This window comes from Mirounga angustirostris, unplaced genomic scaffold (genome assembly GCF_029215605.1).
Source record: "Mirounga angustirostris isolate CCGP_5_RB_7025 unplaced genomic scaffold, mMirAng1.0.hap1 SCAF_10, whole genome shotgun sequence".
Classification (NCBI taxonomy): domain Eukaryota; kingdom Metazoa; phylum Chordata; class Mammalia; order Carnivora; family Phocidae; genus Mirounga; species Mirounga angustirostris.
In genome coordinates, this window is record NW_026991718.1 from 100,025,037 (window position 1) to 100,041,660 (window position 16,624).

The window sequence follows — 16,624 nt, forward strand, 5'->3', positions numbered from 1 at the left end:
GCTGCACGTCTTCCTTGCAGAGCCACCCCCCCCCCCCCCCGGAGGTCTTGGTTGATGGCCATCACTCCATCTCTATCAACGAGCTCACCCGCTGAATGTCCTACTTAAGTTATGCTAGCAGAGTGAAGATTCTCAGGAAGGGTGGACCACAAAATGAAGATTTTAAATAGTTTGTGTTTTATTTAGAAAAGCAAACGCTCTTTTCTGAAGGCATTATTTTGGGCGAGCCCAGGAGCTAAAGAAAGGAAACGTCGCCATGCTTTCTGCGGTGCTGCAGGATCATTTTGCCTAAATTCACATGACATGAGGAGGTTGGCTTAGCTTGAGAAAACATTTCTTTACCCATAATGCGTCTTTGAGCTGATCTTCAATCGGTGCTGCAGCTCCGGTCGCACTGTTCTCTCTGGAGCTGGGATTACCAACAAAAAGAGGAACCGAAGCACTAAGGCTGTTACATGCTCTATACACACGCACTGCTCAACAGCTGAGGCAGGCGATCTACAGTGACCAATTATATAGCTACTACTTGACGCTCCCCATCTTTGTGCATAAAGTCTGTCCTGTCCCTCCGTTATTTTACTACTATTCTTATCTAAAATGGGGGAAAGAAGTAATAAAATGTTAACAACTATGATAAAATAATGAAATGGGAGCCATGTATTTTGCCCTAGATGGCAGTATTGTGGCAGATATTGCAATTGCCTACCCAATTCTATCCCCCTATCATTCGTTCATTCATTCATTCATTCATTCATTCATTCATTCATTCATTTTTACTCAGTATTCCTGTCAGGTGGCCCTGTACCTGGCTAAAGCTACATTTCTCAGCAACCACCGCAGCCAGCAGCGACCATGTGACGCAGTTCCACCCAATGAGATGTACGCAGAAGGTGCTGGATGAGACTGCCCGGTGGGAGGCGGTCAGTTTACCTTTTGCTCTTCTCTCTTACACTTTCTCCTACCTGGAATGCAGATACAAGCGCTTCAAGTGAATGAGGCTGCTGGCAGTCACGAGGTTGAAGGCTAGTCTCTAAAGATGGCTGAGCGGAAAGATAGGGGAGCCTGGGTCCGGGATGGCAGGGTAGAGCCATCATAGGAATCCTGGACTGGTGACCTCTGATCTTTTACCACAGCCCCGAGCATTAATGTTAACGTTGACAATGCTGCAGCACCAGTAGCCACGTTCCCTGTTGTGACTCAGTATTAGAGCTGTGACTACCAGTGGAAAGGGAAAAGCCCTGTTCAGTGAAGGGACTCAAAGCTGGGTGCTCGGTTCTGTGCAATGCACATAATCGGCAGCGCACAGAGGTACCGACAGGGCACTTAGTGAGTCATCGTGGTGAACTTCACAGTGGCAGCCAGGCTACATATGCCCATTCTGCCATCTATGCCCTTCCCCATACGTTTACAGAGTCTTCTCATTGTGTCAGCATCTGTATATTACATTTCTCAAGTGTATTTCCCACTGTGTAATGTAATATTTCCTTTAAGTTGTCTTAAAATCCTATCATTAAATTTCAAGGAGTTTGCCCTCACGAAAAGAAACCAGAGCCCCTTGGACAAATGGCCCGCTGATTCCAGAGCTTGAGCAGGGAAGTATAGGTGAGTTTGGGATACTTGGATGCTCCAGAAAATGAGGAAGCTTTTAGTGGTTAATGGTGCCCTCCCAAAAGAACACAGGAGCCAGGTTAAAGGGCCCCCTCTGCACAAAGATTAGACAATTTGTGTGTCAAACAAACCCAAATTGTTTGTAGTTTACCACTGCACATAAAATCCATGCAAATCCATGAACTTAGGATGATACACACAAAAGAGAAAGCATGGAAAATACTGTCACCATTTGAGGTAGGAATTATGACACTTGTTACTTGGAACATTGGTGTTAAAAATAGGGAAAGGTTTGCCTGAAGAAATAATGTCTGAGCCGAGACTGCAGAGGCAAACAAAAGTGAAGCAAGTGAAGCAGGTGCAAAGCACAGAGCAGGGTGGGGGTGGGTGGGCCAGCGGAGCCCACAGTCCTGGCAAAGCAAATGGGTGCAGGCTCCCCAGGGCGTGGGAGGGCCTGGCATAGAGACCCAAAAGACATGCGAGCTGGGATGGAGTGGAGCCACTCTGCGGTCTTAGTAAGATATCACGGAGTTAAAGAATATAAACGTCAGGCCCAGCACAGAGATCTCAACCCATTAACCTTTGGTCTGAAAGTTTTCTGTCATAGTGTTGTGATTTTCCACCAGGCCATCACTTCCCTGGTGGCATTTTCTGGGTCATCTGGAGGCTTCTGAAGCTATGGGGTGCTGGGATCTCCTCCCTCCTCCCAGCTCTCAGTAGCTGGTCCTGAATGCCCCTGGGAAGGCTCTACCAAGATGAACAGAGAAGAAAAATGTCTCTCATCTGTAGACTGGGGACAGTTTCTAAGATGATAAGCCAGATGCTTTATCATCTGCGTCCTTTCTTCCCAGGACATCACTGGCCCAACCACTGCCTCCAGCCACTGCATGGCGGGGAGTTGCTCATTCTGGCTATCCTCGCGACCAGCGAGGGTCGCCGCAGCCCCTTCGAGGTCAAAGTGGTCACAATGTTCAGAGTTTCCAGCTGGCCATTTGGCATAGGCAGACAGAGAGGGAGAAGTTTTTTTGGGGGACACAGGGCAAACGAGGGTGATCAGCTCACAGGGAGGCAATCAAGGTGTGGAAATGGGTGATGGGTCCACCTTTGGGAAACGTGTGCTAAGCATCATTGTCCCAGTCTGCAAATAGGCACCTGCCCTATTCTGCAAACATCTACCAAAGACTGGTATGTGTGTGTGTGGGGGGGAAGGCTTATCTGACCATTTCCAGAACCTCCAGAAGAGGCACAAATTGGTGGCTGGTTAGGAAGGTTTTAGTGCCTTTTTTTTTTTTTCTTTACAAGGCTGTGGTAACTATTCCCAGATTAACACAACCAGGCAGACTTCTTGGAGGCAGACGGGATGGCAAATTTCTGGAGGGCAAAGCACAAGCGTATCTGCAATCTCAAAGCCCACACCCTCCAATTCCACAAGCTCAGGGGGCACCCAATAAGTACTAGTTGATGATAATGATGGCTATGGGCCTAGTTAGATTTCATTTTAATTAGGCTCAGGCTACAGGCCTCATTACCCCTAATGTGGCTTTTATGTGGGATTCTGAAGAAAAAAACCATCTAGGCATCGTCTATTGAAGATATTAAAGAAGATATTATTAGCAATGCTTTTGGTCTCATAGACTTTGAACAACAAACAACAGAGATTATAATTAATGTCACTGCAACCTCTCTTCTTAAAACATACTAACAATATAGCTAATTAGCAATATGTCCTCATTTGGGGCTGGACATCTGCATATTATTATCGACAATGCTTGTTTCCTTTTTCCAGATTAAAGGAAGCCATACTGCACCCAGGCATATGGCCATGCTCCTTTCACATTAAAACACTCCGTTTTTCTTCTGCCCACGATAAACACACTCAAAACTCAGAGCTTTATCTGCGCTAGGCATCGATTTTTGTCTGGAACACTTCCACGCATCTAAAAATAAGTTCAAGAATGCCACTGGTGGTATTTCAAAGGGAAGAGCAAAATTTCCCCGTTTGGGGAGATAAAAGAATAAAAGGGCACCCTGATTATCTTTACACATGATTGGGGAGCAAGCGCTTCTAGGAAGAGAAAACCAGAATAAACAAATGAGTTTCAGGCAGTGAAGTCGGCTTTCTTAGGGGGTTGCGCTTGCTCTTAGGGCCTGGTTGGGCAGACAGCATCGAGACCATTATGGCAGCGGCAGTAGGGGGTGGTGGAGGCTTGGTCTGCAAAGTGTCGGAAAGAAGTAAGCAGGACCCACAGGTGAAGACGCAGATGACAAGGCTGGCCACCTTCTGCTCTCTCTGTTCGGGTGTGATGGTAATTGCTCCCCTCCAGGCAGCAGGAGCAAAGACAGTATCATTGGCTTTATTTAACAGCAAGCACGGAACGGCAACTTCCTGGCAGAGGGGAAATGGCCAGAAATATGCTTCAATCTTTGTTGTAGCAGCCTGAAGACGACCCTGGGAGCGAGTGACACAAACACATCATGTTTCAAGAATGCAGGAGTGTGGCATCTCAGTTGGGTATGGATCCTTCTATTGAAAGCCTGACTAATGGCTGAGGAATCTTACATTACAGTGGCAGAATGTATCGCAAGAATGTCTGTTTTAGGGCTTGGGAATGACCCTGCTGATGATCCCAGGCGAGGCTTTAGAAGACATGAAGAATGGTCAACTAGTTGCATTTGAGCAGGGAGCTGGTTCCACAGGGGAAGGGGTCACTATGGCAGGCCACCCACTCCTGTGCTTCTTCCTTAATGGAAGGCTCTTGGGGCTGGCTGACAAAATGGAAGTCAATACCCCACTGGCTTGTCTCTGATACTGCTATAAACAGCTTTGATCTTGGAAATGTGTGTGTTATTTGTGATTTTTCAAGTTGTGCTCTCTCCACTGCTGGCCAAGAAAACAGAGTGGGAACTATCCAGGACCCATTTCCTTTATGTCCTGTGAGGCTAAAGAATGAATAGAAGTGAAACACAAATTATTCTTTCAAGTCTAAGAAAACATGTAAGAAGTAGAGCCTAAGGGTCAGAAGCCAATTTGGCCAAAAGAAACCTTCACCCATCATCTAAAACATCTCTGCAAATGTAAGGGGATGGAGAAATTGTATTTTCCAGAACCTTTCTCAGAGGCAATGGTGGACCTGCCTAGAAGGCACACTTTGATGAGTCCTTTTTGGTGTGAGACTCTTCAAGAGTAAGATACAGGGAGGTTTTATCTGCTGAGAGGGCTGTCGGAGTTTGAGGGCAGAGCTAACCTTCTCAGGGCTGTAGAGAACAGGCCAAGGGTGGCCACCAGGGGGCCCTTTAGCCATGTGGGGCTTAGCCTCCCCTCCATGTCAAATTTTGAGCAAATATTTCATGAGTCTGGATTACTGAGGGTTTTTCAAGTCGTGATTTCTCCATTTGTAGCAAAGAAAACAGAGGGGGAACTGTTCAGGACCCATCTTCCAGGACCTGATTTGAAGAGGCACCAAATTATTAACATGCCTAAGTGGCCCAACTATCTAAGTCGTCCCTTGGCCAGAGTGGGAGGATGTCAAACAGGACAAGGAGACGCATGGAATGGGGGGCTTCCAAGGCCCAGGTCAAGGCTGGTGTTCTGCTGTTGAGAGGCAGAACCAAAGAGCATTAGATGGCAGACCCCCAGAGGCTGGCCTGGGGTGCGGGTAACCCTGGGGACACTTGCCCAGATTATGATTTTAATCAAGAAGATGGATTTCTTTCAACACCCAAAGTCAAGACCCTTCACTGAACCCTACCATGAATCTATGTTCCAAGTACCTCCAAAATAAGTTTTAAAGGGAATTGGACCTTTACCTTGAAATCCTGGAAAAGGGTTCATGGTACTGTGGAGGGGGCCTAGGCCAGGAGGTATGAGGCCTGGTTCTATGTCCTAGCATTGCCCCTATCTAGTTTTGTAAGCTTAGGCAGGTTACTGTACCTTTGTGCCTATGGTTTGCAAAAATGTCTACAAATACTCTCTTAATATCTATGCTTTGGGTAGCTGCTTCCCACATTGTCATAGTGCTTGGCCAATGAAATGAGCTTGTGTACTGGGGCTTGTCTATTTTTGCTGCTCTTTGTAATCCCAAGACCACTGTGTGAAGAGGCCTGGGCTAATCTATTGGATGATGAGACACATGTGGAATGGAGCAATCCGCCCCAATCAGCCAGCCAATGACCAGCCACTCAAATGGAGATCATCCTAGACCACCCAGCCCTAGCTGAGTCAACCCAGACTAGAAAAGCCACTGAGCTGACCCACAGACTCATGGAAAAGAATCAGTGTTCATTGTTTTAAGCTAATGAATTCAGAGTGGCTTGTTACAGCAAAAGCTAAATAATTCAGAGCTCAGTTATTTCTTCTGTAAAATGGGCATGGTGAGGTGGAGTGGGAACTGCAAAAAAACCCCTCCATCTATCCAGTTCTGACATCCTAGGAACAGAGTCCTCAGGAGACACTAGTCCTGGAGAAAAATATTTTCCAACAATGCAAAAAAAAAAAAAAGTTACGTCAAATGCTTGAAAACATCAAATTGAAGGTGGGCAGATGAAACAAAAACTGATGGTTCTAAATATCTAAAATGTAACTACTATCTTCAATTGCTAGAACACATTTACCTTCTCCACCTGCTAACTGCCAAGCTGGGTGAAATCTGTTGGAAAACAACCCCCTGCCTACCGCTTCCGTCAATCACGTGTGCTGCTTTGTTAACAGCCCTATTGCGGGTTTTTCAAAGATTCAGACCTGAGATTTAACAGTTCTCCCCTCTCACTTTCATGATGCACCTGTACAGCTCTGTGGGCTGCCAGAAACTAGCAAATGCCCATTTATTAGGGAACCCCTACTGACACTATAAAACAATTATAAAGCCATCATAGACCAACTACAGCCCGACGTGCAGAGACCAGGACTAGCTCGCTTCCCCACCTGCCCATACAGATTGTTCTTATTTGGACTGCTGGTCTGTTCTCCCAGGGAAACTGTTTGATCCTTACGTGGATAGCTGGTAGACCAGGCGATTGTGGTCCCTCAGCTTAGCTTGGCTAACCTTTCTTTATAAATGGTCGGGGGTGTTTGTTCCTTTCTTAGATTCACTCAGCGAACACTTCCTGGGCACCTACTTTGTGCCGGGTGCTCTGCGGAGGGTGAGATAGTTCAATGGCACATCGCTTGTGAAGGACAAATTATCCAAAGCTTGGAAATAAAGCAAGAGGATGTCTGCAGGTCTCTCAATTCATACCAGGCTGAAGGACAACAGGCCTCTTCAAGATTATCTAATTCTCCGGGAGAAGGTAGCTTTGTTTCACCTATTATTTACTACTGATTAGGCCCCAGACTAAATGTTACATGCTAACCTGTACATTTTCATCCTGTAGAAATATAAGTAGTTTTTTGTTTTTTAAAGTTTATTTATTTATTTGACAGAGAGCCACAGTGAGAGAGGGAACACAAGCAGGGGGAGTGAGAGAGGGAGAAGCAGGCTTCCCACTGAGCAGGGAGCCCGATGTGGGGCTCGATCCCAGGACCCCGGGATCATGACCTGAGCCGAAGGCAGACGCTTAACAACTGAACCACCCAGGTGCCCCAATTTTTTTTTTTTGACTTGGTAGAAATAATTCCCTAAAAATTCTCATCATAAGGAACATGTAACTCCATGAGGTGATGGATATTAACCAAGCTTATTGTGGTGATCATTTCACAATATATACATATATCAAATCATTATGTTGTGCACTTTAAACTTATGCAACGTTATATGGCAATTGTGTATCAATAAAATTAGGGAAAAAAAAGAAACAATAACTGAAAGCTTACTTATTGCCCTATAGGACATTAATCAGTTTTATTTCTAGCTTACAAATTTACATCCTTATGATTTTGTTAAGTAATGTTTTAAATATGTGTTCCTCAAGTCCTCTGACCTGGCGTTAGCATCTTAGCTCCCTTATTAATTAAATTAATTTTTGATATGTATTCCTTTCATATTTGTATCAGACTCATGTTTTTAACATTATGAAAACCATATTTGGACAGTGTTTTTTCTTCAAGGACTTCAGACTCCACTGGGGAAGTTAAAAAATGCTTACACACATATAAGATGCAAGGTAGAAGTGGGAAATTCCTTAGGAGTGGAAGCTTTCAATGTAAGGAAGTAAAATGATCCAAACTCTTACTAATGACTTCAAGTCAGCATGTACTGAATCTTTTACAGCACCATATTATGTTCTTTTATTTTCTCTAAAAGACCCCTATCTGTATACAGGTCCCATGCAGCAGCAAGCTGAAATGAGTGTGGAGAAGCATGGTTTGTGAACAGGACTTCTCTTGGGATTTCTCCTCTGACGAAGGGCCGTGGAGGGAGGGTGGAAGGCCATGTGCCAGTGGGCACCCACACTACTTTCAACCATTTTATTACCTCCATGCACCCATACAATTTCCTACTCTGACCCTAGGGAAACAAGGCAACCCCCAATGTTGTTCTTGACAAAGATAATTCTCCCAGTAGAATTCATTCAGTGAGGAGAAGTTCAAGAAAAGAGGACAGCAAGGTTCTCAGAAGCTTGCTTTCTCGGGGCGGTCATGAAGAGGGGCGGTTTGCAACAGAGAACATGCTTACAGGTTTACTACCCTCCCCAGTATAAACACCATGGTATTAGGATGTATCAGTCTGAATCTGGGCAGGAAATGGATGGCACTGAGGTACTGGGCGGCCAGGGAGAGCTTAATAAAGGAACGATTTACAGATGTCTGATCAAAGATGCTGGAAACCGCCAATGATACTGCAGTACCCATGCCCAGTAAAGCCAGGGCGATCTTACAGCCCCAGGCCTGAAGAGGCAAGGAAAGGGAGACATTACCATTATCCAAAGTGGAAGGAGGAGCATGGTGTGTGGGTGTGTGGGGGCAGATGAGGCTTGCTAAATACTGCCACCCTCCCTCTCTTCTTCCCCTCTTCTGCTGCCCCAGAGCAAGGGAGCCTGTTGATGTAATACATACAGATCAAGTACCTGAGGCCTAAGTTAGGATGGAGAAGGGCAAACGCTGGGTCCAGAGACAGAAAGAGAAGATATAGGGCACATAGGACATGTCTGGGAAGACCACGTGATCACTCGTGCCAGGCACTGGACGTTAAATCGAACCTTCACAGCATCCATTTGAGGTAGACATGAGTACCCCTATTCCAGAGATGGGGAAGGTGAGTCAGAGAGGTCCCTAGCTAGTAAGTAGGCTCCACAGCCCTGTTCCTCCCACTGTGCCCTGCTGTCCTAATTCCTCCCCTGGAGGTGCTCTTGAGGCTAAGAGGGTCTGCAGCCCCTAGAAGTCCCCATCCTCCCCTGACTGCGGCTCCTGTCCAGGGGTATTGAGGGGTAGCAGTTCCAGGGGGATGGCTCAAGAATACTGACCTGCAGCACACTGTTGATTTCATCCTCAACTCTGCTCCCCTACTTTGTTTGGTGGGGGAGTCCTGGACTCTTTTTCTTAGGAAAACTTATACTAGCCCAATGCCTCTTCACTTGGGCAGTCTGATTTTATACATTAGCACATGCAATATATACTTATATATTATATATATAATTTATATTTATAAATAAATATATATATAGTCACACTGCACAAGTTGAGAATGAATGAGTTTTCCTAGGAAAATGAGTCCAGGACTCCCCCTACTAAACAAAGTATATATTTAAATTTATGTATATATATATATTCATAAATAAAAAATCTATCTATCTATATATGTGTATATATACATAGAGAGAGAAGAGATGAAGTAAGAATGGAATGGCACATGAGGGTGCCTGGGTGGCTCAGTTGGTAAAGCATCCGACTCTTGGTTTTGGCTCAGGTCACGATCTCAGGGTCCTGGGATCGGCCCCCCACATTAGGCTCTGCACTCAGTGGGGAGTCTGCTTAAGATTCTCTCCCTTTCCCTCTGCCCCTCCCCCTCCCCTCTCTCTCTCTAAAAAAAAAAAGAATGGAATGGCGCATAGTACTTCATGCAAACATTGTGACAGCTATTCAGAGGGCCAGATGAGGCAAAGAACAGACAAAATAGGTCACAAAGAGCCCGGCCTCAAACATGTGTTGCTTCGGAGATTAGCATTTGGTGCCATCACATTCTTCCTCATGCCTGCTAAAAGTCTGGGGTGACCTTTGAAAGTACTGGGGGCCCAATGGCTGGCCATCCACAGGAGAACGTATAAGTGAAATGCAGGCATAAAATAGTTACAGAATGAAATGCTATGGAGCAAGGAGAATGAACAAAGTTCATCAATGAACAAACATTGATGAATCTCACAAACATGATAGTGAACAAAGGAAGTCAGATACCAAAGAACATAAAACATACGATTCTATTTATACAAAGCTTAAAAGCAAGCAGAATGAACCAGGGCTGTTACAAGTTAGGACAGCGGTGACCCCGGGGGTGCTAGTGACAAGAAGGGAGCCGTTGGGTTTCGGGGGCACCAGCCATGCTCTATTTCTTGGTCTGGGAGCTGGTCACGCAGTATGTTCACTTTGTGAAAATCGATTGAGCTATGCACTGTGATTTGTGCTCCCTTTGGTGTGTATGTTACTTAGATGCAGAGCTTATATAATTACCAAAAACCAAAAGAAAAGAAAACAGAATGAATCATAGAGCAATGGCAATTGGCAAGATCACGAATATTTCTTAAAGATGCCACACTTCCATATTACTGCTATTTTCTGAACAATAAAGGGTACAGGGAATGCAGTTTTTGAAAAAAGAGGGGCTTCACCTTGCCAACATTACTTCCCTGTGGCTCAATTTTCTCACCTGTCAAATGGGGAGCATCTCTGTAGTAAACACAGGTCTCTTCTTCTCCTCTTCATTATTCCTTTTTCTCATTAGCCTTTCTAGTACTCAGAGGTATCTATCTTTTCTCTTGAATGTTTCCCCACTCAGCTCCTATCTTCCCTAGTTGTAAGCACTCCTCCACCTCTGCTACCTTTTCAGAAATGTCTTCTCTGTGCTAGCCTTGTCCAAACACTCATCATGCATCAACTCAGTGCCTCCCAAAGCTCCCCATCAGATGGGTACAAGCACACCACCTCTACTGTACAGATGAGAAAACTGAACGGAGAATGTCACCAAAGTCGCTCAGCTCATAAAGGGTCCAGCTGGGGCTTCCTATTGAATTGACTGCTTCCGTGGTATTGCTCTTGTCCACCACAGTTTTCCACGATGGAATCACAAAAATTTAGCCTTATCCTTTAGAGTTGCCGTCTCATCAAAAAATCTGGACCTGCTAAATACCCTCTGAATAAGTGGATGGAAGGATAGATGGATGGATGAATGAACAGGATTTCAAAGCCCCATAGGTGTGGGCACAGCTGAATCACCCCACCTCCCTGAAAACATGTTAGGGTCCTGGGATGTGGGGGGGATGAACAGAGGCTCTGACAAAGGTGGGGAAAGTTCTCCCTACCTCAGTTCCTGGCTTGGTCTCCACTTGTGAGGTGACCCCAAGTTCTGCCCAACATGACATGGCAGAGGCACTTGCCTCCCAGTGACATCATGAGCAGTGCCTGGCTTTACTCTCTGCCCAGACAGAGAATGTAGAGACTGCACTGGAGGGACCAAAGGGGACAGCCACCTGGGCATGACCGATTCACCATTCAACACCCAGGGAGTGTACCAGCAACATAGGGCAGGAGGGGCTTGGGAAGCAGGGACAGAAAGAAGACTCAGAAGGAGATGAGGGGTAGGAGCCCAGGTACATTCAGTTCTGATTCTGAACATTTTCGGAATCTACTTGTTCTCTTCAATGTCAAATAAGAATCCAAAGATGATACATATGTATGTCTAGATACATACTGATTTGCAGATACACATATTTATAAGTATGGATACATAAGTGTATACACGTGTTCACCAAGCTCACAGAAAGCTGGTAATAAGGTGAATTATCACTTTAACCTACTTGTTCTCAAAGTGTGGTCCCCAGCATCAGCATTCCGTGTTAACTTGAAAAATGCTGATTCTCAGGCCCCACCCTGCAGAATCAGTCTCTGGGGTGGGGCTCAGCAGCTCGTGTTTTAACCAGCCCTTCCAGTAATTCGGATGCAGGCTAATATCTGAGATCCTTGGCTCTAACCAGGAAAATATGAGGAACAGGTAGCTGAGTAGTAGTTACGGAGCTATTATTCTGATAGTCACTTTAGCAAAGGGAAAGACTTTCAGGAAATGAAGGGCTCTCAAATGGTTGGTGTATTTTTACTGGGGAAATGTAATCAGGTGAATAGCAAATTAGCCCGAAGGCATCCAGTCCAGCCTGGGGAGACCCTCTGAGCTGTCACCCACTCCTCAGGGACTTCCCCCCAACCCCCCAGTGAGGACACCCAGGACAGACCTCCTTACCCTCCTGAGTCCCTGGGTGAAGGAAGCTGTTGCTGAGTCAGGTGACATTAGAAACCAATACACGGGGTGAAAAGGTAGAACCTCGAAGGTAGAGGGTGTACTATAAGATTTGACTTGCTTCCCACTTATCCCCAGCATCAATATATTCTAGCCTTGTCCTGCTCACTTAGGTAGCAAGTGTCCCGAATGGGGCAGCAAAGGGTTTCTAACTGACATCCCCTTCACCGTGTATCTATCTCTGAATAAGCTACGTGGGTCCATGGGGAGGGACAGGCTTGGGCCCTGATTGGCTACTAGATAAACTTTTCTAGCTCAGAGGGCTGGCAGATTCAACAAGGCCCTCAGGAAGGCCAAAGAGAAATTATCAATCAGTATACAAGAAAAGAGGGAAGAAAGAAGGCAGAAGACAGAGGAGAGAATTAGATTGAGAGTTTCCTTCAGGCACCCCAAATGCCAAGTGCCTATTACCATGGTTTGGAGGTGGCTCCTTTTCAAACCTGAGAGCTCCCCACTGCCCTAAAAGCGCCACACAGCAAACCCATCATCAAGGTTAAATCCCAAACTGTCCAACAGCTAACCCGCAATTTTTCAGGAAATTAAAGAATGACTCAGGTGTGAAGTTGAAGAAACAAATCTATCTGTTCCCAGCCTATCCGCAGCAGTCACCATAAAAATGTGCCCCATTCTAAAGGGAAACACCCCCGAGGAGCATTCCTTCACCAGTTCACCTGCACACTTGCTCCTTATTCTCCCAGGGAGATCTTCTGGAAAACAGAAGCCTGATGGATGAATCCAACCCGAGAGAATGCTGTCTTCAGACAACCCCCACAGGCCCCGACTGGAAAGGGCTCGTGCAGCAGCCAGAGATTTCCTCTCCTCCAGCAAATTTATACCTCATTCTGTGAAAATGCCATTTCTTGGCTTCAGCTTGGACTCTCCCCTTCACTCCCCAAGTCTGCAGATGGAAAGACTGGTTTTTAGGTAGAGAAAAATCCATTTTTAACCAAATCATGAGTAGTCAGTCAAATGCTCGCCCTCCCCAGCGGTCTACAGGAAAGGCACACAGTACACAGAAACTTCTCCCACATGCCAGGTTCCATCAACTTACGAATGACTTTCAACATCCTGACTTTTGAAAGCAGGCTCTAGAAGGTCAGAAGATAGAGTTTGTTACAAGTGGGTCTGTTCATTCTCTGACCAAAGGAAATCCGTTTCTTGCTTTTCAGAAGAAAAAGAAAGCATCTTATGACCCCTCCCCCCTCACACCACTGCTGGTTCCCTCACTCCCTGACCGGGATCTCGGGGGCCTCAAGTCCAACTAATAGAGGATCCCATTCCCTGGAATTCCTGCCCCTCCCCAAGGGAATTGCTCCCGTCCTAGGTTTTGAACAAAGATTCCACGACGCATGTTTGATCTCTTCACGCTCCATTTTCATTAGTCCTTCACACTCTCCATCACTTGGAAAAATACAAACAGCATGGTTCAGTTTTAAGGTTAAGAACTGACAGTCTCCATAAACATTTTTACAATGGAAGTTGACTTATCCACTGCCAGGATTCGGTGTCTGTGGGAGGGGGTGAGGTGGGACGAAGGCACAGTGCGTAGTAGAAGCCTTCAGTGTCAGAACGAGAGAATAAGAACTGTGCATTAAAAGCGGGTGAGAGAAGCCCCTGTGAATTTGCTGGCCAAGAACTGGATTGATCCATTTCTGGATAATTAAGGTATCACAGGGAGGGACAGGGAAAGCCAAGGTGCAGGGTACCCCAGGTATAAATTCCTGACTTATAGAAAATACAAAGCAATCAACGGTCCTCAGCTGGGACACTGCCATGCCATGAAGATGAAAAGTAACCTAGGAAGAGCTTATAAAATCATTCTCAGGATGTTTTAAGAAGAGAGACAGAGGATAAAATAGATGGGGTCAAGGAAGACCCAGACTTAACCCGCATTCCACCCTAAACCACCTCAAATATTTAAGAGCTGCTGGGATTCATTTCGAATGGTATGTGGGCAGATGAACTTCAGGACTTTATTTATTTGCTCACTCAACATGTAATTATTGAGGGCCAATTACTCTACCCCAAGCACTGGGAATACAATGATGAGAAGACAGACACCATTCTTGCTTTCATGGAGTTTATAGTTTCCAGCAGGGGTTCCCAAACTTTGCTGTACCTCCTGATACCCAGGTAACACCCCAAACCATTTAAATCAGGGTGTCTGGAATAGGACTCAGGCACCAGTACTTTTCAAAGATCTCAGAGTTTCTGTGATGCCACCAAATTTGGGAATCACTTAGGATTCTAAGCTGTGCTGCCACGATTTGCCCAATCTAAGAGTGCCAAACGTTGCTCGTTGCTTGTTCTAGCAGCTTCCACTCTGCATTCTGAAGCTCCATGTGTTCACAGAACTTCATCCTAATGTCTTCCAAACAAGTGCAAAATTCTGTGTAGCTCCTAGGGGAGTTTCCTGACTACAAGTACTAGCCACATTTTTAAACACTGGTAGGAACACCTCCTATTCCAAACCCTAAATCAGAACACATTAGCCAGCACATAATCTGATAACAGTGTAAAATATATGAGACCCAGGCCATCCCAGAAACTCGAAGCCTCCTGGCTGCCATATCTACATGGTCATTTCGTGGCATAAATCCTGGGAGCAGATTCCCAGCAGGTTTAAATCACCCGATGTCTTTGTTAAGGTAGAAAAGGAGAACTTGCTCGGTAAGCCCTTTCCCTCTGTTCTCTCCGAGTTTTTTATATCCAGTTCCCCTTCAAGCAATCAATGGAAATCCATTATAGCCTTTCTTGGACCTACTCCTGGATTTTCATCAATTTAGAAAGGAAACATTACATTAAGTCTTTTTCTGGAAGGCCCCAGGAATGTTCAAAAATCAGAATAAAAGAAAAGAGAAAGAAAAAAGAAGTCTGTTTTGAAGTTGCAATGAATGTGCCAGAAGAAACAAAACAAAATAAAAAAAAAAACACCCAAAACCCAAATGATGGATCCTGAGAAAAATGTTGCAGAAGAAGGACTTCCCCTGCTTCCCGTTGTGCGTTCTTAAGGCTGAAGTGGTCCCTACTCAAACCGCCAGAGCCTGCCAGTTGGCCAACCCAGCGGCATTCCACTGTAGAGATTAAAACCAACTTTATGATTGTGGTGCAAATAATAAAGAGCCTGGCAGGGTATCCTTCCAAAATGAAAGCTCATTTATTTTCCGAGGTGTATAATTTGGTTGTAAATGTTTCCTTTGGGCCAAAACATCCCAGATTGGGTTTTTGCCTGGAACGCATCATGGCTTTGCTGGAGAAGAATGGACTCCGTGTGGTCCTGCCCCATCCATCCACTCAGGGCATGGAGAGGTTCAAGTTGACCTGCTCTGGCTTCCCGTCTGGAGGCAGAGCAGAACCAGAGGTGAGGAGGCAGGAGGCCCTGGGGCCTGGACTGGCTGCACCAGCTCCCAAGTCCTGGTCCACCTGTGAAATGGACAGGTTCACCACTGGCCCTCACTCATGCCTGTTTCTGTACCTCTTGATGTAAGTGGAAGATCATTAGGAGCCCTATTCCCTGCAAGACTTGGCTTTTCTTCCAGGTCTTTGTGTCCTCATTTTATTTATCTTTTCAAAAAAATCATCCTACAAAAATCCACCCAGCAATGACTAATATTTGGATAAAGGCAAAGTCAGATTCTTTCCAGGGCTCATGTGCTGACCACACGTACTTGGGGCCAGAATTTGGCCCATGGTGTGTAGCCAATCTCACCCAAATACAAACAGCTTTCTCTACTATATAAGCAGCTTCAGAAATAACAGCCCTTTCTACCAGTTTTGTGTTTATCACCTCTCTTCCTTACATCATATACTTTCACCCTGTCTCCCAGTTGTATCTTCATGGTAAATCCAAAGCCAGTGCTATGCTTTGTAGATAAAAATATATTTATTCCATTTTTCCCCACTCCCAAACATCTTGTGGGATCAGAGGAATGGCATCAAAGCCATCATGCGACATCCCTTCAGGATCTCTGAAGTTGTCACTCTAACATGGGGATCGGGGTGCAGGAAGGGGAAAGACATGGGCTGAAAGGAGAAGCAAAATTCATCCTAGGGAACATGAGAGGAACACTTGTAGAAATTTGTGTTAAGGGACCTGGCTCAAGTGGTGAAGTTCAATGGCCTCACGTATTATGAAGTCACCTGCTGGGAAATGATGAAGCATGCTTTGGCTAAACCTAAGACCCTTCTGAGATTGACCCTGCAGCACTATGTCAGGCAAAATGTTACATAAAAAAAATAGCTTCCTACGGAGTGTAGACACCTCACTGCTAAGATGAATGGCCCACCAGCTTGTCAAAATTATATCAAATTTTCCAGTTGATCACGGCCTCTCTGAGTCAGTTCACGCACCACCAACTATGGGTAGGTCACAGTCAGCTTTTTGGATAATAACCTGCTGCTGGACATCAGGCTGCTAATTCAAGTGGAGAAACAAGCAATGTTCTTGAAGGAGAATCAAGGGATTAAATGCTAGAGAATAAAGTCTTCTGAAAATTCATGTACAAAGAAACTTACTAATATGAATGGGGCACCACAGCCTTAGCCTCCAGTAACCCAGTAGCTAATTCCTTCAGCCCTTT

General features: G+C 45.4%; 1 protein-coding gene across 5 annotated transcripts in view; it reads right to left on the reverse strand.

Annotated features, from left to right (window-relative positions):
* The window catches only part of ISM1 (isthmin 1), a 72,670-nt gene that overhangs the window by 30,118 nt on the left and 25,928 nt on the right, over window positions 1-16,624 (reverse strand). Inside the window, exon 1 of one of the 5 annotated variants that reach the window (XM_064572815.1) lies at window positions 12,716-13,234. The exons of 3 other annotated variants lie outside the window; for them this stretch is intronic. The gene's annotated coding sequence lies outside the window, so the exon portion shown is untranslated. Of the gene's footprint in view, window positions 1-342; window positions 1,828-12,715; window positions 13,235-16,624 lie in introns of those variants that run through there. One more of the 5 variants, XM_045885393.3, reaches the window with a different exon arrangement.